The sequence below is a fragment of the Panthera leo genome, chromosome A3 (genome assembly GCF_018350215.1).
Source record: "Panthera leo isolate Ple1 chromosome A3, P.leo_Ple1_pat1.1, whole genome shotgun sequence".
Classification (NCBI taxonomy): Eukaryota; Metazoa; Chordata; class Mammalia; order Carnivora; family Felidae; genus Panthera; species Panthera leo.
In genome coordinates this window covers 17396803-17421052 of record NC_056681.1, presented here as the reverse complement: position 1 = coordinate 17421052, position 24250 = coordinate 17396803, and the positions used below count along the sequence as shown (strand labels likewise).

The 24250-nt window shown below is 41.7% G+C and overlaps 1 protein-coding gene across 3 annotated transcripts in view; it reads right to left on the bottom strand.

Annotated features, from left to right (window-relative positions):
• PTPRT (protein tyrosine phosphatase receptor type T) overlaps window positions 1-24250 on the bottom strand; it is an 800956-nt gene that overhangs the window by 737854 nt on the left and 38852 nt on the right. Inside the window, exon 1 of one of the 3 annotated variants that reach the window (XM_042930945.1) lies at window positions 6880-6909. The exons of the other annotated variants lie outside the window; for them this stretch is intronic. The gene's annotated coding sequence lies outside the window, so the exon portion shown is untranslated. Of the gene's footprint in view, window positions 1-6879; window positions 6910-24250 lie in introns of those variants that run through there. 3 annotated transcript variants of the gene reach the window in all.

Sequence of the window (24250 nt, the reverse complement as noted above, 5' to 3'; positions counted from 1 at the left end):
TAGGCAAATTACTTAGACTCACCATGTCTCTGTTTCCCAGTCTGCAAAATGGGCATAATGAAAATACCAGCCTCCCAAGATCACCATCAATATTAACTGAGGTAATATACGCAATGGTTCAGGAGTGCCTGGGTGGCTCAGTCGGTTAAGCATCTGACTCTTGATTTCGGCTCCGGTCATGATCTCATAGTTTGTGGGTTTGAACCCCGTGTAGGGCTCTACGCTGACAGCAAAAAGCCTGCGTGGGATTCTCTGTCTCCTTCTCTCTCTGCCTCTCTCTCAAAAATATTTTTAATATATACATAATGACTCAGAAGAGAGGCTGACCAACTTTTTCCATACCAGACAAGCAATATTTTAGGCTTTATAGCCCAGTCTTTGTCACAATGACTCGACTCTACAGAGAGCATGACAGCAGCCACAGACAATAGATAAACAAATGAATGACGCCGTGTTCCAATAAATCCTGACAAAACAGGTGGCTGAGGCAGCCCTTGGGCTATAGTTTGTAGACCCCTAGGAAGAATGCCCAGCAAATACTAAGCTCTCAATAAATGTTAGCGGTTATTATCATGAACTGTGATTAGATTCAGAAAGACAGTGGTTGATCTCTATGATCCCTGTCTGGTTGTCCGACCCTGTGAAAAGATGCGGTACATGAAAATCCCACCAACAGGAGCATCCCAGCCCACCTATAGTACTCCACTGGGGAAAACTACACCTTTCAAGGTGCAACTGGCCATGATCACTTCCCTAATTTTCACCTTGTTGTATTTGTGAGTTTCAGCCTCCAGCAAGAAGTAAAAAGAAAGGATAGGAGGAAAACAATAGAACTCAGAGCTTCAGAGAAAGTCCTGTTCATGCTATAAAAGGCTGTCTGTCCCCTACTGTAGGTTTTAACTAGATAGGCAAGAATTAAAGCCCCATCTCACTTTTGCTGGGAGCACAGCCATAAGTACCCGATTTAATGTGCTTCTTGACCATTCATTTAGCCTTAGAGTTGGGGGAGGATTCTCCTGTCTTACTTGCAATGGACTTTGCCTTTGGTGAGGTCCTCATGGAAAGTTTTACGGGAAAGTGCAAGAGGCCGTATTCCCAAAGGATCTTAGCATTTATTTCCACCCTGGGACTTTGCGCATCCAGAGTAGTGTTGCTAGGCCCTGGGACTCTCAGTGGAGCCCTCTGTCTCATTTCAAACTTGTGCCTCCCAATTCTTTATCCACTTTTCAGGAGTGTTTCCTTCACCACCTACACCAACAGCTAAGTTATGTGCCCAGCTATGTGCTGCTTTTAAGAAGAACTGAGACACGAGAAAATATTCATCTCCAGAAGATCAATGCCTCTTTTCAAGGCTCCAACAGAAAATGAGGGTCCATGCTGGATATGTCAAGCAAATAGAGTTTTTGTACAACTGGACCTTTACACAACCATTAGGAGGCTGGGGGAATGGAAAGTTCTCTTCAGGAAATCCCTAAGTATAGGGATCACAGGAAGGATAGTGTCTCTAGTTCTGGCTGCCAATGGCCCCATAGGGAGTGCTCATTTGTTGAGCACCCAGGCACAACCCTATACCTGCCAATGGCTGACACCTCTATCAACACCTATCCTGAGTTGCTGGAGGCTTGTGGCTTCCCAGATCTCATGCCTTAAAAGATCTCTCCCTGGTGGAATCCAACTGAGACCCCCCACCCCCACACCCACACCCACACCCAGGGTAAGCAGTGTAGGAAATGAAGTTTCCAGCTTTTGCATCCTTGCTTGGATGGCTGTGTATCAGTAAGTAGTGTCTGAGACCAGCAGGATCTAAGTTGGGTTAGACAGGAAGTGGTTGCAAGCAGGTACTTCCAGTCAGTTTAGAAGCTGAAGTAAAAGCCCAGGCAAGAGATATTGCTGTTCCTGTCACTGACCACTTCTCTCTCTTGTTCCAGGGCCCCCAAACCTACTGTGAAGCTGGACAGGCCTGAGAACCGGGACGGTATATATGTGGGACACACTATCTCCTGCCAGGTGTGATTACAGGCTGCAGACCAGGCAGCTGCTTCCTACTTGCAGGCCTTTGGGCAAGAAGGGCTCTGAGATGGACTGAGAGAACCAATCTTGAGTCAGCTACCCTGGCTTAGAGCCCTTTCCACCATATCCCAGACAGATGGAGGAGTTTCCCAGGGCCGTCCTAACAAACTACCACAACGTTGGCAGTTTCAGACTACAACAATTTATTCTCTCACACAAGTTCTGGAGGCCCAAAGTCTGAAATGAAGATGTAAGCAGGGCTGCATTCTCTCTGGAGCCTCTAGGGGAGAATCTTTCCTGGCCTCTTCCAGCTTCTGCTGGCTACATCACTCACCTCTGCCTGACTTCCTGTGGCCTTCTCCTCTGTCTCTGTGTTTCAAAACTCCCTCTACATCTTAGAGAAATACCTATCACTGGATTTAGAGCTCACCCTAAATCCAGGATCACCTCATCTTGAGATTCTTAAGTACATCTACAAATAACTTTTTCCCCCCAAGTAAGATCACATACATAGGTTCTGGGAGTTAGAACTCAGACGTATCTGGTGTGGGGGTCATTATCAACCCACTGTACCAACTACAGTGAGTGACTCTGTGAATGTCACTTGCCCTCAGGCTAAGACTCAATTTCTATACCAATAAAATAGGTACTGGGAGGAGAAGACCTACCTGGCACAGTTACGGGCTCAGGGAAAGTACACATCAAAAATCTGTTGAATCTGGGGGTGCCTGGGTGGCTCAGTGGGTTAAGCATCTGACTTCGGCTCAGGTTACGATTTTGCAGTTTGCGAGTTCAAGCCCTGCTTCTGGCTGTGTGCTGACAGCTCAGAGCCTGGAGCCTGCTTTGAATGCTCTGTCTCCCTCTCTCTCTATCCCTCCTCTGCTCGTGCTCAGTCTGTCTGTCTGTCTCTCTCTCTCTCTCTCAAAAATAAATACATTTAAATTTTTTTTTAATTTTTTTTTTTTAAATCTGTTGAATCTGAAACAGGAACCCATGCCAAGGCCACAGAGTATTTTCCTAGGATGGGTTGGGACTTGGACACAGACTCTGTTCATGCACAGGTAACACAAAGTGTTAAGCTCAATCCATATTCACGATTGTACTCAATTGCCTTAGAAGAATTTTCCAGTTCTAAAGCCTACGCTGTATGAAACAGCACCTGGTGCCTGTAGCTCTTCATCTGTTAAATGTGTAGGTTGGATGGAATGATTTCCAGATTCCTTACAGCTCTCACAGCCTATGGTTTTAGGATTCCTACACAAGTTTGGGCATTAGGGGTACCTGGGGTGGCTCAGTCGGTTGAGCATCCGACTTCAGCTGAGGTCATCATCTCGCAGTTTGTGAGTTCAAGCCCCACAGTGGGCTCTGTGCCGACAGGTCAGAGCCTGGAGCCTCCGTCAGATTCTGTGCCTCCCTCTCTCTCTGCCCCTCCCCCGCTCACACTCTGTGTCTCTCAGTAATAAATACACGTTAAAAAAATTTTTAAGTTTGGGCATTAGATTTCTGACAACAAACTAACTCAACAACTGCAATATTGCCCCCCCGCCCACAAGGGGAAAATCAGGTTCTACCCAGAGTGGGTTTTCAGGGTTGCTTCCTGCTTTAAGCCCGAGTGGCAGCCTGCCCCGTCTCAGAATTCCTAGTTCTCCCGGCTCTAGGCTGAACGCACGGCTCTGCCACTTTCTAACTATGAAACCCACATCAAGCCCCTTTGCACCTTTCCTTTAATGCCTTTTAAATTTTAATGAAAGTGTCAGAAAATAAAGAAACCTACAAAGAATAAAATATACTATAGCTCCACTATCCAGGATTAGCCACTGTTAATGTCTTGACATACGTGCTTTGCCCTTTTATTTAAAAAAAGAAAGATCACTTTATTGTTATTGTGAAAACGATACACATTTTGGAGAACTGAAAAAACTACAGAAACCTACAAAAATGCAAGTTAAAAAAAAAAAAAAAAAAAAAAAAACCCAAGTCTCACCACCCAGAAATAGCTACCGTTACCATATGGCAAACATCATAGTAAATATCTTAGGATCTATACAGAGACGAAAAGGATGGATGATGGGTGGCTGGACAGACAAAAGAACAGATAGAAATAAATACTACCAAATGTGGGAGGGGGAAACATTACATGCTATTTTTAAGTTTCTACATGTCATTTATTTTTACTTGTATTTAACAGAAAAGGAAAACAAAATTGAAAGGAATCTAGACCTTCAAATGTTTCTTCACCAGGAGGTATTTGCCAAAAGATCCCTATGAGGTTAAGAACACAGATTGTGAAGAAAACAGTAAGAGTCTGGAGTAATCATGTTGTTTTTTTAACTATTTATTTTAATTTTAAACACTACTTAATGACTCCGCGCTGTGAAAGATGGCATTAGCTCTCGCTCACTTCCTCTCAACTTCCCTCTCCCCATCTCCCGATTTCTCAGCTTTGTTAGTGGCTGCTATCATTACGTTGCCCGTGTTTGTGACCTTCACATCCTGATCTATAACTGTAATTGCCGGAGTTATTTATTGTTAATTCTACATTTATATGGAGTCACTACTCATCATCACTCCTTATACCGTGAGTTCTGCATTCATGCATCTTTTATTTTTATTCACTCTTAATTAGTTGGATTTTCTGATTCAGTATTTTCTCAAGATCTCGTGGAAGTTATATTTATTCTGAGTACATTTATTCTTGAGGGCAATTGTTTGTAGGCTTAATATCCTGTGATATTCTTGGGCTGTGTCTTCTTTCCATTAAGTCTATATTAGACATTATCCCATTGTCTCCCAAAACCAAATGCTGCTTCCTAAGAGTAGGAGGCCAACCTAATTTTCTTGATCTTCTTGTGAAGGATGTTTTTCCATCTTAACACTGGGTAATTTCTTCTTTATCCTAAGGTTTAACAGCTTCACTAGCACATACCTTAATGTTCAACATTCTGTACCGAATTTTCCTGGAATACATTTTTTTAATTAATTGTTTTTACCGTGGCAACTACTGTACAGAACATAAAATTTGCCATTCGACCCATTTTTAAGTGTACAATTCATTGGCATTACACTCACAATACTGTGCAGCCACCACTACCACCCATTTCCAAAACTTTCTCTTAACCCTAAAGAGAAATTCTGTAACACCTAGGCAACAACACCCCATTATATGTATCTTGTAAGTGGAATCCTATGATCAAAAAAGCCAGGGGCACGTGGGCAGCTCAGTCAGTAGAGCATCTGACTCTTGACTTCAGCTCAGGTCATGATCTCATGGTTTGTGAGTTAAAGCCCCACGTCAGGCAGTGCAGAGCCTGATTGGGATTCATATTCATTCTCATTTTCATTCTCATTCTCTCATTCTCTCATTCTCTCATTCTCTCTCTCTCCCCCTCCACTATTCCCTCACTCTCTCTCTGAAAATAAACTCAAAAAAAAAAAAAAAAGACAATCAAGTGTTAGGGAGATGTGGAAATTAGAACCCTCATACACTGCTGACAGGAAGAGGAAATGGTGCCCTCACTTGCAACACACTGTCTTCTGAAGTGCAAATTTAGTTATACAGTCATTTCAGGGAATTTTTTCTATTCAGAGGCAGAAGAGCATAATTCTGCTCTTTTGAATCACAGTTCTGCTATATATACTAACTGTGAACTTAGTCAAGATCCCTAACTTGTTATGTCTTACTTTCTTCATCCATAATTTGAGAATACTAATAGTACTGACCTCATACTCTTGTGAAAAATTAAGACATGTAAACCTCTAAAACGAAGTGTCTTGTGCACAATTCAAAAAGGATTTGTTCTTATGTTAAATTAATTTATGTGACATATGTGAATAAATCATGTTTTATATACATACACATACCTACATACTATCTTCAAATAAATCTTTTTCAAATCTTTTGTTTCCTTTTAGCTGTCTTTATATTCATCTTCCATTGACTATTTCCATCACTTTCACCTGCCTTCATATGCTGGTCAAGACTTTCCTCCATATGTCTACTTCAGCAATATATATTCTATTTTGCTTCTGTTTCCTTTTTTGCTGTTTCTAATTTATCTATGGGCTCTTCAACACTATGAATGGTATTTTGGGTCTCCACTTGTTTCCTTTTGTCCCTATCAACCCCATTCTGTTAATTTACCACCTCATCGTTGAACTCTTACCTTACTGACTTCTAGTTCCCATCACATTGTGTTCTATACAGAAAAGCAACTGGTAAGGAGCTCTGCTCCTTAATTAATATTTCTTTCTAGGTTGAAAGTATTGCTCTTGCATGCTATAGCCCCATGCTTGTTTGTCTTCTTCTGTGCCTTTAGATTCATTTACCTTTTTGTTGTTTTTTGCACTATGCTCTAAAGTTGCCATGCTGTTTCTTTGTTGCCCCACTTGGGTGGCTTTGTCCTGACATTCTATTTGCCATGAAATATAGCAGAGGTGACAGCTGACTCTCTTGTCACATGGCAGCAAACAGTTTGTTTTCCCCTTGAAGCTGAAGTCTGAAGATGGAGTATTCTTCGGGCTGCCTGATTTCTATAACCTAATGGACCAGTGACAGAAGGAGAGAGCCTGTCCAGGGTTCATGTTCAGTCATGGTTAGGATGCTAGAGATCTGCTCCTTCTTCTCAGATTTGGTGAAATAGGCATAATCACAACCCACCTACTTTCAGGTACTCACTCTTCCTCTAAGGAGATACTATCTATTATTATCTATTATTTCTCGAATCCAATATGTAGTCTTGCAGCTTTGGCTCCCATCAGGGAAGGCTAACCAGCTCCATGGCTTTTCACTTTAACTTGTCTCTCGGCCCACCCCCTGCGCCAGGCCATTTTTCTTATTCCTTTGTCAAACACCAGAGAGGTTACCATTACTCAATTTGCTTTCCTCCAGATGTCTGGGTGTTAGTGAGAAATCTCAGGACATGCTTTCTGCTGGTGGGGAAAGAGAAATCCAATTACTTCTCGCTACAGCACAACAGTATTTTCTCTTTCTCTCCTTATTTATCCCTGTTTAAAGTTTACTGCCTTTGATGACTCCCTTTACCTTGGTTAGATATTGTCATGAATTTTATTTATTGCTCTTAAAAATTTTTGTCTGCTCAATTCAGTGGGTACTGGGCAGGCAGAATGCTGTAACACAATCTATCTGCCCATGATCTTCACCTGAACATCTGAGTCACATTTTCCATATGTAAGTTTAGACAGTAATAATCATACTGAACCCATCGATTTTTTTTAGGAGTACTAAATTAGATAATATATGTAAATTGCTTTGCAAGCTCTCAAATTTTCTATGAAGAGTAAGTTTTCAATAAGTGTATTTGTGAATGAATGAGCGGTTATTACTCTACGGAAGTGAACTTAGTTATCTAATTCACAGGATTATAAAATGTTAGTACTGAAAACAATCCTAGCCATCATACAGCCCATCCCATTTATTTCATACAGAAGGAAATAAATGCCACCCTATTATCTGTAATACCATGCTCCATCAAGTGGCAACACAAGAATTCAAGGGTCACTGATCTCATGGCAAACAAGTCATTCACAAGAATTCTTGAGAATAACCCTCGTATTTGGGAAAAAGAAGGTCTTATCCTTCCTAAGCCCCCTTGCCTTGCTTAACACTAAGATGGGCTTAGGTATGCAAGTTTGTGGGTAGAGGCTGTGAGCACAGCTTAACTGCTTTCCAGAATTCAGGGGAGAAAAAATATAGTGAAAGAAAAGAAACAAATCAAACTAGACCCAAGGCTGAGAAACAGAGAGCCAAGAGCTAAAAAAAAAAAAACAAAAACAAAAACAAACAAACCAGTGGAAGTACAGATGAGAATGGGCACTGGAAAATAAAGGTTGGATATTTTCAGTTGTTTGCTCTGAAGTGTATACTTTCTTCATCTCACACACAGCATATTTACTAAATTCTACACTACTCACGGATGTTTCTGTAGTAGGTTCTGTGGAAGAAGCAACATGAACGCACTTAGATGTGAGTAGAGAACAAGCAGACACGTTCACTTACAAGAGCTAATGATGGGAATCTCCTGGATCACATACATCAGTCAGTAGGGTCTTCCTAGGTTGAAACACAGCCCTGGGGAGGGGTGAGGGAGGGCTAGAGGGCTGGCCCCAGGGGTTTAGGTTTGTCAAGTGACTGAGTAGAGAGAGGAGTTTTAACCTGTAACTAAAGGGACCGACAGAGGGCAACAACCAAGGTGGAAGCCAAGCCCATACCATGACGGAAATCAGAGACTCTAAAACACATCAAAGGGAAGCAAGCAGCAAACCAAATTTGTACCACTTGCCTCGGTCAACAAGAAAGAATTTTTCTGCCAGTCTGAATCTATGAGTTGTTGTCTGCTTCCCAGGACATTCTAGGAGATTTGAACAAGCTTGATACTAAAACCAAATAAAAAAAAAGAGTTCACAAATCTTAAATAAATACAGCAAGCTGACCATTCATAGTTATTTCCTGGGGTCTCTTTGAAATGTTAAGTGATTTTGTTTTTGTTTTTTGTTTCCAAGTATTTAAGTTTCAAAACTATAGGGACAAGGAATAGGAGTCGGGTTTCTACCTGAACCTATGTTTCCTGAATTAAAATTCTGATTGCCCAGGGCACCTGGGTGGCTCAGCTGGATAGATGTCCAACTTCAGCTCAGGTCATGATCTCACGGTTCATTGGTTCGAGCCCCGCATCAGGCTCTGTGCTAAGAGCTCAGAGCCCGCTTCAGATTCGGTGTCTCCCTCTCTCTCTGCCCCTCCCCTACTTGCACTCTGTTGGTCTCTCTCTCAAAAACATTAAAAAAAAAAAAAAAAAAAAAAACAAACTTTTTCTTAATTCTGATTGCCTAAATAAAGTCCAGTTTATTTAAAAAGAAAAAAAAAAAGGACAAGAGGGAATCAGTCAACAGATCTTACCAACCACTTGGGGATCCTAGAAAAAAAGTGTCACCATAGCTTAAAATTTTTTTACGGAAAATGGTTTTCAGCCAAAAATTATATACCCGGCAAAACTATTAATTAAATTTGACCCAGACATTTGAGTCCTATAACGTTTCAAAAATTTCATGTCTTATATACTCTTTGTTAAGGAGTTATATGAGAATGTAGTACTGTTTGGACTGAAAATACTAATTTTTGTGTTCTCTTTCATTTTATTTTAGTACCAGGCTTTATGTGAACTCCTCAAATGTGTGTAGAAGCAAATAAACTTTCAGGCTTTGGACAGACAGAGAAAGAAAAAAGAAAATCTGGATTGTCAACGATTACCAGTGGAAGACACAAAGTAAAATCTAACTATAATAGGAAACAGAAGGTCACTCAAGAGGGCAAGTCCTTATTTCTCTCAATAGAAAGCCAGTAAACAATGCTCCATGTTAGTAAGTCAAGAAAAGCACTTTAAGCAAAGTATTCACACATGTAGACATAACCAACAGCAGAAACAAAAATAGCAGCCATGGATGCTTGGGACAGTGGGACTCGGGAAGCAGAGGACCCGACAGCGTATGTTAGCTTTTCAATACGAGCCCCCCTTTTTCAATACTTTATTTTTTCAAAGCAGACTCTATACCCAACACACGGCTTTAACTCATGACCCTGGGATCAAGAGTCTCACACCCTACCAACTGTGCCAGTCAGGCACCCCTCTGAGCTATTTGATATAGTCACCATGTTTTTTGTTTGTTTGTTTGTTTTGCTTTAACAAATATTTTAAAATTCTTTTGGAAACTAAACTTAAAACTATAAAACAGTCTCACTTATAAATATGTAAACACACAAAAATGCTTCCGGAATTAATCATAATTAATCATTATATGAAAAAGAAATATATGCATACAGGGACAATAGGCTTATTCCAAGAAAGCAAAGATTGTTTGCAAGTGTAAAATCCATTTATAGGCCATTATTTTAGCAGAATAAAGGTGAAAAAAAACAATCTCCAATCTATTGTTCCTCAAGAGACTTTGGATAAAGTCTTCAACATTCTTGTCTTTTAAAAATTCAGTATTCTAGGGGTGCCTGGGTGACTCAGTCAGTTAAGCATCCGACTCTTGATTTCAGCTCAGGTCATGATCTCACAGTTCATGGGTTTGAGCCCTGCCCTGGGCTCTCTGCTGTCAGCACAGAGCCTGCTTCAGATCCTCTGCCTCCCTCTCTCTCTGCCCCTCCCTCTCTGCCCCTCCCCTGTTCACACTCTCACTCAGAAATAAATTAAAAAACAAATAAAATTTAAAAAGTTAGTGTTCTAGACAAGGAAGAACACTTCCTGGGAACAACACAGTGCCCATTTGAAACTAAAAGACAGCATCCCATGTAAGAAACACTGAAGTCCTCTCTACCAAATTTAAGAATGAAACAGGGTGATGCCAATATTATTAAACACTTATTTGCAAGTTCTACCCAATGAAATTTTAAAAAGGAGGGAGGGAAGTTAAAAGTAAGGGAAGAAAAAAGGAATATATGATAAAAAGTGAGATAAAGTGACCATCATTTGACAGGTGATGTGATTGAACACCTAGAAAACCCAAACCACCAACTCAAAAATCTGCAGGATTGATAAAAGGGTTCAGTAAGGTGAATGGTTAAAAAATAAACAGATAAAACACAACAGCTTTCTTATATAGCAGCAATAACCACTTGGAAACTCTAACAGGAAATAAATTAAATCACAATAGTAGCAAATACCTAGGAATCAATTTAAACAGAAATGTGTGAGGGCCAGATGAAGAAACCCATAAAACTTTACTGAGGAACATAAAAGATTCTGTGAAAATGTGAAGATACATGTAATGATTTCAAATCTGAAGACTCAATAAAAATGGAAATTCTCACAAAAAATAATTGGTACAATATTTGCAATTCTAATAAAACCCAAGGGTTTTGGGGGGAATTTTTTTTTTTTTTTTTTTTTGGAATGAGATCAAGTAATTCTAAAGATCACCTTAAAGTAAACACGAAAGGCTACACTTCCTTGTTAGTAAAGTGTAAAGACAAGGAGATGTCTTATTAAGCATTAACTAACCTGATAAAGCTACCATAACTACAAGAGTGTTATACTGACAGAAAACTAATGGCACCAAAGAGAAAGAACATCAACAAACTCTGTAAGAGCATTTGTTTGATGAGAAAGTTCCTACTTCAAATCAATGGAGAAAGTTCAGACTATGAATTCATTGTCCTGGGACACTGGTGAACTATTCAGAAAACAAAAGACTTAGATTCTTATCCACATCATGAGTGAATAAATATAAATATAAATATAAATATAAATATAAATATAAATATAAATATAAATATACATATTATATCTATGTACATGTATATGTATATATGTATATGTGTGTGTGTCTCCCCAGATACACATATTTGTACCCACATATATATGTATATTTACAATATGAACAAACATACATAAAGAGGTGAACATGAAAAGGAAGAAAACATCAAACCATTAAAAATCTGAAAAACGTATTTAAAAAATATTTATCGTATTTGAGGATGGGGAAATAATTTTTAAACCCCAAAAGCCAAAGAAGATATAAAGTTTTCTGTGGCTGACAACATAAAAAATAAAAGTATTCATCATAACATCAAAAATCCTGAAAGGAAAAAAAATGGGAAAACATATATTAATATAAGTAGTAGGTAAACTTATTCCATAAAAATCCCATAAACATATACGGCAAATATAAAAATGTTCATGAGCAGATAATTCACAGAGGACAAAATGCATTCAGCTGCACAAGCAATAAAGACAAGCCAAATGTGTGCAGTGTCATTTCCTCTTATCAAATAAAAATATTTTGAAACAGTGTTAATTCCTAATATTAGCAAAATATTTCTTAAGGGTAATTTGACAATATGTATTACATATCACAATATAAATCCCATATCACATTCAAATACCCATACCACCAAATGGATAATCCCAATCTAGAGGAAATAATTACAGATCCCAAGATTTACATGAAAAAATGTTAGAACAGTAGTATTATAATAGTGAAAAATCAGAAGCAACTTCAATGCCCAAGAGCAAAAACATGATTCAGTAAGTAATAATACATCAATATGGTATCACTTAACTCACGTAAAAGCTCACTCATTTAATATTCAGACAGAAAAATGCTAATGATATCATTTTAAATGAGGAAAAAAAGCTATCCCAATTTTGTAAATTAAAATGTACAGACGGTCCCTGACTCATGACAGTTCGATTTATGATTTTTCCACTTTATGATGGTGTAAAATATACAAGTTTAGAAGCCACAAAATTTTGAATTTTGATCTTTTCCCAGGGCACTGATGTGGTGTGAAACCTTCTCATACTCTCCCCTAATGCTGTGCAGTGACAGAGAGCACAACCCCAGGTGAGCCACGTCATCCTGAAGGTCAACAACAACCCATGCACTTGCACCACTCTACACCCATAAAACCATCATCTTTTTCGCTTTCACTACAGTATCCAATAAATTACATGGGATATTCAACACTTTAGTATAAAATAAGCTTTGTACTACATAATTTTGGCCAACTAGAGGCTAATGTAAGTGTTTGAGTATGTTTAAAGCAAGCTAGGCTAAGCTGTGATGTTCAAGAGGTTAGGTGTATTAAATGCATTTTTGACTTAAAATATTCTCCACTTATAATGGGTTTATCAGGACATAACCCCATCATAAGTCAAGGAAGAGCTGTGTATAACTAGCAAATATGTGAGTGTGCAGGTGTGTAGTTATTAATCTATAGTTACAGAAAAGAGACACGAAAACTTGTATTTAATGTAATAAACACATGCGTTAACCTCCATTTTCTTTCTACCCAAGTCTCACTAAAATGACAACGTAGGAATTAAAAAGACATAAACCCACAAGTACCAAGAGAATGGAGAAAGACATCAACTGAGAGATATCAACAGTATTTTAGAAGAAGAAAACCAGTTGGACAAATGGTAACTAATCAAACAGAGATGACCTAGCTTGTAGGATTCCATGACCTGCATAAGATGTCTAAGAGGACATACAAACCCAGGAATCACCCTGGGAAACCAACACAGGGTGGAAAAAGTATCCCTCACTTAGCTCTGAGCACTGGGAGCCAGGCTTTGCATGCTTTGCATTCACACGAAGGGAGGATTTATCTTTGGGTAAACTGAGCAGATAAGGAAGACAAGACCTTAGGTGTGGACATCCCAAGGGTCAGCAACAAAAAAGACAGTTTATTGCCTTTTCTCTGTATAGTCAAGCCCATCAGTGAACACGCCCCCTGCTACCCAAAGCAAGCACTTGACATTTTAACCCCCTTCTCTTAAATATGAATAGACAACCAGCGATTACCAGTATTTAAGGAAATTTTAACAGAGTGAAAGAGATCAAAACAGGGTTGGGAGGGAAGGGACAAACAGCAATCAAAAGAAAATTCAAAAAGCGTTTTTAAGAAACCTAAAGAGGAGATATTTCACCCAAGAATAGAATACCACAAAAAAAGGAGCATTCAGAAAACCAAAAGAGAACTCTCAGATGTTAAAAATATGGAAAGCTGAAACTGAAATTACAAAAGTTGGCTTAGAAGATAAGGTTGAGAAAAGTGTCCAGGAAATAGAACAAAAGAGGAAAGAAGAAACAAGAGAACAAGAAAATTAGAGGACTGGCCTATAAGGTCCAAAAGCCAACTAATCAGATTTGTCAAAAAAAAAAAAAAAAAAAAAAAAAAAAAAAAAAATCACAAAAATTCCCAGAATTTAAGATAATGAAACTGTAGACTGAAATAGTAACCAAATAGCCCTGCACCATTAATAAAAAAATATCTACTCCGAAGCATTATGAAACCCTCAAATCACTGGGATGAAAGACAGATATTTTAAAGGTTTACAGCAAGAAAAAATTCTGAGAGATTTACAAAGTACAAAGATAATTAATGGAAAAAGGAGAGTCTTTTCAATCAACAGTGATAGGACAATCAGACATTCAGTTAAAGAGACCCAGGACCCACACCTTACACCAGATACAAAAGTTAACTCAAAATGGAACATAAGCCTAAATGTAAAACATAAACCCATAAAACATGAGAAAATCTTTATGACCTTGATTTAAGCTACGAATTCTAGAAATTATACCAAAACATCATCCATAAAAGAAAAAAAATGGTAAATTAGACATTATCAAAATTAAAAACTTTTGCTGTGTGAAAGATACTGGTAAGAGAATGAAAAGATGAGCCATTAGATGAAATTACTTAAAAATCACACATCTGACAAAATACTTATGTTCAAAATATATTTAAAAATTCCTCTCTCTAAAAAAAAATAACAAAGAGTACCTGGGTGGTTCAGACGTTTGAGCATCTGACTCTTGATTTTGGCTCAGGTCATGATTCTACAGTTGAAGGACTGAGCCACGCATTAGGCTCTGCACTGAGCATGGAGATTGCTTAAGATTCTGTCTCTCCCTCTTCTCTGCCCCTTCTCCCCTGCTCACACGCACATGCTCTCTAAAAAACAAACTCTCAAAACTCCATGATAAGAACCAAACAACCCGATTTTTTTTAATGGGCTAAATACTTGAACAAATACATCACAAAAGAAGCTATATAAAAAGCAAAGTAAATAAAAAGATGCTCAGCATCATTGCTCATTAGGGGAATGCACATTAAAACCATCGTGAGAGGACACTGTACACATACTAGAATGCTTAAACTTTAAAAAAAATACTTAGTGCTGCTGAAGCTATGGAGAAATTGAACCCTCACACAATGCTCATGAGTATGCAAAATGAGGCAGCCATTTTGGAAAACAGACTGACAGTGTCTTATAAGGTTCAATATACATTTATCATACAACCCAGCAACCCCACTCCTAATGTTTACCTTAAGGAAATAAAAACTTACACTGATAGAAAAATCCATGTGCTACTGTTTATAATAGCTGTATTCATAATCACCAAAACCTAGAAACAATGCAAATATCCTTCAAGCAATGAATGGATGAATTATGGTAAATCCGTGAAATGGAATACCATTCAGCAATAAAAGAATGAACTAGTAATATACACAATATGGATGACTCTCAAATGCATTATATTTTGTGAAAGAAATCAGACTCAAAAGGCTACACACTATAGGATTCCACTGATACAACATTTCAGAATGCTGTATCACAAGGCAAAACCATGGTGACAGAAAACATACCAGTGTTCGCCAGGAGCAGAAAGTAGGGAAGGGAGGGGTTGACTACAAAGGGTCCATATGACATCACTTTTTTAAAGGTATTGGTCTGGGGGCGCCTGGGTGGCTCAGTTGGTTGAGCGTCAGACTTCGGCTCAGGTCATGATCTCGCGATTTATGAGTTCGAGCCCGTGTCAGGCTCTGTGCTGACAGCTTGGAGCCTGGAGCCTGCTTCGGATTCTGTGTCTCCTTCTCTCTCTGCCCATCCCCTGCTTGTGCAGTCTCTCTCTGTCTCTCAAAAATAAATAAATAAATATAAAAAAATTTTTAAAGGTATGGGTCTGTTCTGTATGTACCAGGGTAACACCTAGATGATTCCATGCATTTGTCAAAACACATAGAACTATATACCAAAACGGGGGCACCTGGGTGGCTCAGTGGTTAAGTGCCCAATTATTGGTTTCGGCTCAGGTCATAATTTTCCAGTTCATGGGTTTGAGCCCAGCACTGGGCTCAAGGCTGTTAGTGCAGAACCTGCTTGGGATTCTTTCTCTCTCCCCGCCTCCCCTCCCCCCCTCTCTCTGCCCCTCCCCCGTGCTCTCTTTCTCTATCAAAATAAACTTTAAAAAAATTTTAAAAGAACTATATACAAAAATTAGTGAATTCTATTGATGTCAAAAAAGGAAAATTATATGCTACTAGAATTCTATACCCAGCCAAACTATCAAAGGTAAATATAGAATAAAATTATTGTCAACCACACAAGATATTTTTCAAATTTTACTTTTCATGACCTTTCTTGAGAAACTACTAGAAGGAAGTAAATGACAAAAAACAAAACAAAAACAAAAAACAAAGAAACTCTTAGGACCTATGGAAAGAAGAGAACAGGAAACCCCAGGACAACCATTGCAGCCAGGGTCCAGAGGTTATGCAGGCCAGATTCAACTAGGAAGTTAGAGAGCTCTGTGAACAAAAGTACAAGGGAAGAGAGAATGAAACCAACAGATAACCCAATGAGTCTGAATGTAATGAGATGAGTGAAAAACTCAGGGGAGAGTTAGAAAAACTCAGGTGATGAGTTAAAAGAAAAGTGATCAATTTTAAAAGGCAGTTATTAAACTGACAGGAGAAATGAGGAAAGGAATATAAATATAATATTTATCCAGATGTAAATAACATTAATAAGGCTAAAATGAGGCCAACCCTGAAAACTGACTTCCCTCCTAATTATGAATGCCATACTAGGAAGATGGAGTGAGGAAGCATGCTGGGATGTGTGAATGTGGTGGAGAGGAAGTTTAAGAAAGCTTACAGAGAAATCAATAAATCATATGCAAATGAAATAAACAAGGACTAGCAGCACTGGTATGTTACTTAGAAATGCAGTGTTGAACACAGCAGAAAACAACAGCTAAGAGAGGTGAAACTGGTTGCCTGGGGGAGAGAATCAAGGTGGAGGATGAGGGGGACAGGGGCTGCTGCTTTTCACTATAAGCCTTGTAGAATACATTACTTTTATAACTGGTCTAAACAAGGATACTGTTTTTGATAACAAAGTAAGAAAAAAGCAAACAGGTAATTAGGAATGATACCAAATTACTAGCAATATTTGTCTCTGGTTATTAGTTTTATAGGTAATTTTCATTTTCTTCTTCACCATTTCCTGAAACTTCCCAAGCTTTCTTTTTTTTTTTTTCTTTTCAGAGAGAGAGGAGGGGCGAGACAGAGGAGGGGCGAGACAGAGGAGGGGCGAGACAGAGGAGGGGCGAGACAGAGGAGGGGCGAGACAGAGGAGGGGCGAGACAGAGGAGGGGCGAGACAGAGGAGGGGCGAGACAGAGGAGGGGCGAGAGAACACACTCAGGAGGCAGGGGAGAGAAACAGAAAATCATAAGCAGACTCCACACTCAGTACAGACCCTGATGCAGGGCTGAATCCCACCACCCTGGGATCATGACCTGAGCCAAAATCATGAGTCAATCACTCAACCAACCAAGTCACCCTGGCACCCCTGAAACCTATCTTAACAATCAGAAGGGAGCAAAGAAGGAAGCAGAAACAGAGAGAGATAGAGTATATTTGTGTGGTGATTCAAGAGCAGAAAATACTTCTCCCTCTTCCTTAATCAGGCAAAGCATAATGAAAATCCGTGTTTTAGGAGAGGAATCCTGCATTTTAGACAAGATTTCAGGGTGTAAAGTTTTCCATGAAATGGCATTTGGCAAAGCTGATCTTGCTGCCTGACACACAAGAGAGGTTCAGACAACACGAGCCTCTCCACTTGCCCCCCACCATCCCAGCCTCATTTTCTCATCTGTGATGTATGATGGGAGCTCAGGGTCATCCACCTCTGTCTGGTTCTATCATTTGACTCCAAGAAGCCTTCACCACAAACCTGCCAGGAATAAGCCACCCTTGATGCCCAGCCCTAGAGGCAAGGAGCCCTCTTCTGCCCACCATCCACGTCGGGCCAAGCATATTCCTACACCAGACACCCCATCCAATATATTCTGGCAGATTTAGGTCTCTCTCAATTGCCCATCTCCCAGGAGACATGTTCCCCAAACCAATTATAAATGGCTGCTGGGACTTCAGTGTCTCCACCTGATTTGTGCACTCCGAGCTGCTGGATAAATGGTAATCCCTTGGACGTTTCTATTTCCTGCAAAGTCCTCTAAAATTAGAGACTATTCCCCATGATTCCTTGTCAACACAGAAAAGCAGAGCCAAGCAAAGCATTTAGACATGAAAACAAAGACCATGTCTTTCAGGAAACCCAGGTCCTTGAGCTCTAAGACCTAGGCAAGGGCCAAAATCTGGTTTTGGAGCTTGCAGGTCAGAAAAAAAAAAAAAAAAAAAAAAAAAAAAAAAAAATGTAAGGTGATGAGCTGAGCTTTGAACACAACAGCCAGGTATGAATCCCTAATTGGCCACTTAGCTCCTGGCACTGATTTAGACACTTTTTTCATAGACTTCTCACCCATAAAACTGGGACAATCTTCTTGCCAATTTTTAAATTTTCATTTTTAATAGGCTTACTTTGTAAGTAAAATATCTAGCAAAGAATTATATGAAAATGGCTACTGTTTACTGAGCACTGGCTATGCAGGTGGCACCGTGCCAGGCATTTTATGTACATTCTTATTTAATCCTCACGAATTAAGCATTGAGAATTAAGTGTTATCATCCTCATGTTAAAAATAAACAGAGGGGCGCCTGGGTGGCTCAGTCGGTTAAGCGTCCGACATTGGGTCAGGTTGTCATCGCACAGCCTGGAGCTTGGGGCCTGCTTCAGATCCTGTGTCTCCCTCTCTCTTTGCCCATCCTTCACTAGTACTCTATCTCTCTCTCTTTCTCTCTCTCTCAAAGATAAATAAAACCATTAAGAAAATAAAGAAAAAAATAAAGAAACAGAGGCATAGAAAGACTAAGGAACTCACCCTAGGACATTCAGCACAGAAGTATGAGTGTTGGGATGGGACTCCAGGCAGTCTGAAGTCAGAATTACCCACAGCACCTGTAGCTTCTATAATGACAGGCATTCTTGAGGGTGAACAGTCACCACCCTTTCTCCGCCATCCACACCACAGATGAAGGAGACCAAGACCCAATGTCAGGACACAGCAGGCATACAGGGGTGAGGCGACAGCCAGGATTCAGGTCCTTCATTCTGCAGACTGTCACAGAGTGGAGCTCACGGAGGCACATCCAGAGGACCTCTCCCAGGCCCCCGCTGTGAGTGTGCCCAACACCCTGTTGCTGCAGACTGCCCACCACCTGCCTACCATCTGGGACACCTGCAGTTCCCTCACCTGGTTCTGATACCTGGTTCTGATATGCACATTGTATTCAGTTGGCAAAGCAAGTGTCTGGGCCCTGCCACCCTGAGCCACACCTTGAAGGCTTGCTATCCTATCATGACACCTGCCCTCACCCACCCGTCTGGAGCTGTCAACTCCCTTCTCCATGCTGATCAAGAGCCCCTGGCTGCCACCAAGACTGGGGAACAGACACAGTCCAGGACCCGGCTCCACCAGCCCCACTGGGGTCTAGACCGTCTAGACTGTTCAGACAGCTCATACATATCAGCTCAAGTGATTTATCTTCTTCATAACATGACCATTCAATTTGCATGATTTATTTATTCAGAGACCATAAGGTCATCCACAGCTGGATCCTCAGAGCCTATCACAGTGCCTGGCAACAAGTAAGAGGTCAATTAATATGTTAAGCGACAGAACTGTGAGGATCCACCCTTCATCCCTATCTTCACACTTCATCTGGAGAGACAGACGATTCTCTTTCATGCCTCCTGACTCGGAGGGATTGCCTCCAGAAGACAAACTCAGGTCAGAACACAACAGACTAAATGTCTTTGTTGAAGACATTTTCCCTTGAATGACCCAAGTATCCTGTCTTTTAAAAATCACTTTCTAAAGGAGTTGGAGTAATGTGGCTCTTTACACTGACATCCTTGTCAATAAGTCAGCAAATCCTCGACATCAATCTCTAACAGCTAAAAGGTTAGGATAGAGCAGAATGAAGATCTTCAATGAGGAAGCCTCCAGGTCACCACGACCACAGCAGACCCCAGGCTTCTGGAGAAAGTGACATTTAACCCCTTTCGAGGCCAGGATTTGAGACCGAAGACACACTCAGAAGTCACAGCAGGTGGGGTAGCAAAAAAGACATGGGGCTTGGGAGAGACCCGGCTGGATTTTAGTCCCGGCTTTGTCACATGCGAGCTGCATGAGCTTGGGCAAGTTACTTAATATCACAGAGCCTCACTGCCTTCACCAGCTGTTAATGTAGTCAACAAATAGTTACAATTCCAACTGTGTACCAGGCACTGTACTATGCACTAGAATATGAGCATCAGGAAAGTGGCATGGTGGGGGAGGGGACAGGACCTAAGTCTTCATCAGTAACCATTGCAATAAATGTACAGTTACAAATTGTTGCATGTGCCACGATGGAAGACTGTAGGATCACCTGACAGGGCCTGACCCCAAGGAAGAAACATTTGAGTTGAGAGTGAAAGAATGAGACAGGTATGGGAGTACCAGGCAGAAAGAGGAGAACTAATATCAGCTAATGAGGTAACGGAACACACCTAGCCCTGAAAGAAAGACTCAATGGAGGTTGAGGATGAGCATGTCCAGTTGAGGATGAGCCGGGGGCAGGGTCGAGGGGACCTGGGGATCTGTAGCATGCTGAGGAAATCTGGACTTTAGAGCAATAGAAAAGGTTCTCTCCAGTTGCCATGTACAGAAAGAAGTAAGCATACCAAAGAGAGACACAGCAGCATGCGGGTGGCCAAAGAGAGAACAGATTTAAGGAATATTTAAGAGGAAAACTGGACATAATTGAGGGCTGAGGGACGGAAGGAGTCAAGGGTGACTCTTGGTCTCATTTGTAACCTGGAGAGATGATATGTCTACCTTCCCAGAGAAGTATAAAAACATTTTCCAAGTGAGGTAACAACTTGAGAGTACTAGGCTCTCATTTAAAGTGTTAGATGAAAGGGGCGCCTGGGTGGCTCAGTTGGTTGAGCGTCCGACTTTGGCTCAGGTCATGATCTCACGGTTTGTGGGTTCGAGCCCCGCATCGGGCTCTGTGCTGACAGCTCGGAACCTGGAGCCTGCTTCAGATTCTGTGTCTCCCTCTCTCTCTCTGCCCCTCCCCCACTCACACTCTGTCTCTCTCGCTCTCAAAAAGAAATAAAATATTAAAAATAATAAAAAATAAAATAAATAAAGTGTCAGACGAAAGGGGCACCTGGGTGGCTCAGTCAGTCAAGCGTCCGACTCTTGGTTTCAGCTCAGGTCATGATCTCGCGGTTCGTGAGTTTGAGCCCCACGTCAGGCTCTACACTGACAGTACAGAGCCTGCTTGAGATTATCTCTCTCCCTCTCTCTCTGCCCCTTCCTTGCTCATGCTCTCTCCCCCTAAAAAAACAAACAAGCAAACAAACTTTAAAGTGTTTGATGAAATGAGACCACAAATAAAAGGCCAGTTGGTTGCTGGTGTTACGAGTTCTTGCCCCTCTCCATATCCTTTTAATTAGGGAGCCCAGACTGAGCTAGCCAGGCTGGGATGGAGGTCTGTGAGACTGGGCCCATGACAGGAGGATGAATATCTTCCCTGAGATCAAACACCCTGAAGACCAGGGGCCCAGCTCAGGATTCCTGCATCGTATGGGTGGCTGGATCAAAGGGTCTGCAACATGACCTTGAAGATCCATGAGCCTGTCATCATCGTGTGAAGAGCTGGGCTGGAACCAGTGGCAAAAATTGATCACATCCCTTCTCTGATTGTGAACACGTGGTAACTGCCCACTGCTCTGCACAGGACACTGACCCCTCTGGCAAGGAAATTCAAGGTCCGACACAAATGAGCGCCAACGTTTCTTTCCCACTTCTTCACCAGTGCCCAACACAGTGGCCAATGTCAGCTGCCTACCTGGCATCCGCTTCCTCTCATCCTTTCAAGGCTCCTTTGGGGAGGCCCTGCTTTTGGGGCAGCTAAAGCTACATCCTTTGGGCTGAACAGACAGCACTTGTGGCTCCCGCATCTCTGGCCCCCAGATTGGTCTAGGTCACTGGACTAGCCTATCCTGTGTCACACTGCACAGCACTGGCGACTTTAACGTCTGTCTCTCCCTCCTGAGGCCAGGATGAGGTGTGACTGTCCCCTGGGCTCCAGTGGGCACTGGAAGGTGGCCTCCTCCTGCATGCTGGCCGAGGGATTGTGTTCCACACAGTCTCCCTGACCCCATCAGCCCTTACTGCTACAGGCATGAATCTCTCCATGGTTCTGCCTCATCTTGGGAGTGAAAAGCCAACTCAATGTCACTCTGAAGCTCAACCATACTTACTCTGTGTTCATTCTCTTAAAAAAAAAAAAAGAAAGAAAGAAAGAAAGAAAGAAAGAAAAGAAAAAAAAAAGGTGCCCTTCATATGATCTAGCTCTCAGGCAAATTGGGGGGGAAAGGGGGGCTCTAATTAAAAGAAAGCATAATGAGAAACAAGGTCCTTTGAGGCAGGACAATAAAATCTTACCACCCTGGGGTCACCCTTTAGGAAGTGAGGATTAAGAGAGAAAGGATTGTATAAAGGCAGCTTGAGAAATCATAACAGAAAACTCTTAGAAAGGACTTACTGTGAGCCAACCACTGTTCTCAATGTGTTACTTATAAAGGAAAGTAGCTATTTCCCTGAACCCTGCTGGCAGAAAAGCTGGGAAGAGATAAGAAAAGGCAGGATTAAGGAGAATGACCCAGACCCAGGAAATCCTGGGACAGGTGTGACACTGTCCTGAGGGTCAGGGGGAAGCCCAGCTCAGAGACCCTTGTGCTCAATTACTCCAGAGACATGGACACTCCGCCCAGGAGCCTTAAGGAGGAGGCCCTTTAGGCTGTGGTTCTTAAATGCAGCTACATTTTGAAGCCCACTGGGAAGCTCTAAAAACCCTAATGCCTGGGTCCCGCCCTCACAGGGCTTATATTTTTAATGCTATTTTTGGGAAAGAGCACATACACACACACACACACACACACACACACACACACACACACACACGAGAAAGCGGGGGAGGGGTAGAGAGAGAGGGAGACAGAGGATCTGAAGCAGGCTCCTTGCTATCAGCTCAGAGCCCCACGTGGGGCTCAAACCCACAAACCATGAGATCATGACTTGAGCTGAAATCAGACGCTTAACCGACTGAACGACCCAGGCACTCCTCCCATCCCCATAGATTTAAATGAGGTTAAACTGGGATGCAGTCGGGCACCAGGTAGTCCAAAAGTCAGCCCTGGTGGAGCACCAGGGCAGGTGATGTAGACAGACCTATCAGTTTCCTAGGACGGCCATAACCAAGCACCACACACTGGGTGGCTGGCAATGACAGAGATTAATTGTCTCACAGTTCAAGAGCTGAAGTCTAAAATCAAAGTGTCAGCAAGGACATGGTCCCTCTGAAACCTGTAGGGGACAATCGTGCCTCCCCTCATCCAAGCTCCTGGGGATTTTGCCAGCAATCCTTGGCACTCCCTGACTCCCAGCTGCAGAAATCCACTCCTCTCCTCCGTGGTCACATTGTATTCTCCCTCTGTGTCTGTGGCTTCTCGTGGTCACCTTTGTAAAAGGACACCAATCATACTGGATTAGAGGTCCACCTACTCCAATATGACTCAGCCAATTACATCTGCAATGACCCTATTTCCAACAAGGTCACATCCTCAGGTACAGGGACTAAGACTTGAACATGTTTCTCTTTCTTCTGGGGGAGGGGTGACAATTCAACATCTAACCATGGGTTTCAGTCCCAGCTTTTGCTGCCCAGTCAGCACTGGTCTGTGGACTCTGCCCATCCACTGCTCAAAGTGCATGCTCCCAGCAGGAGTTGCTAATTGGAGCCCAGTACTCCAACGTTTGACGGGGGGGGGGGGGTCCCCAGATGTTCCTGTCCACAGAGCTCCTGCCGTTCTCATTAATGGCCATGGAGGTATCTGTGCTGCTTCACTCCAAGCCTTTTGACCTGGGTCTGCTTGCCCTTGGCTTCTGGATCTTTAAGCTGTTTGGCAAGGCTACTAACAGCCTGCTAAGCTCGACAAGTCCTCTTTCCGTGGGAAGTATACTGTACCCTGCCCCCCCCCCCACCCCCGCCAAATCCCACTTCTACCTGGAGCCTACCACAAAGTAGACATCTCACCTCACCATCTGTGGGCCTGCCCCCTGATCAGAGGACAACCTCCCCTCTGGTGAGTCACAGCCCCCTCAAAATCTATACTGCCTGTACCTAGTACACCATTCATGAGCTGAGTGTCCTCAATCAAGTCACTCAGCCTCCCCGAGGCTCTGTTTCCCTAACTTTACAATGCAGATGTCATCTATACCCACATCCCTGATCCAAAACTTCCAGGACAAGATCTACTTCAGAATTCAGAATGGCTCAGATTTTTAGAAAGATAGTATGGGCACATGTAACATCCCTGGTGGGATCTGGGGGTTGGGAGCAACATCCTTTGCTCAACATATAAATATTTCCCCAAGGAAGCCCATGAAAACTCACACAAGGGGAGATAAAT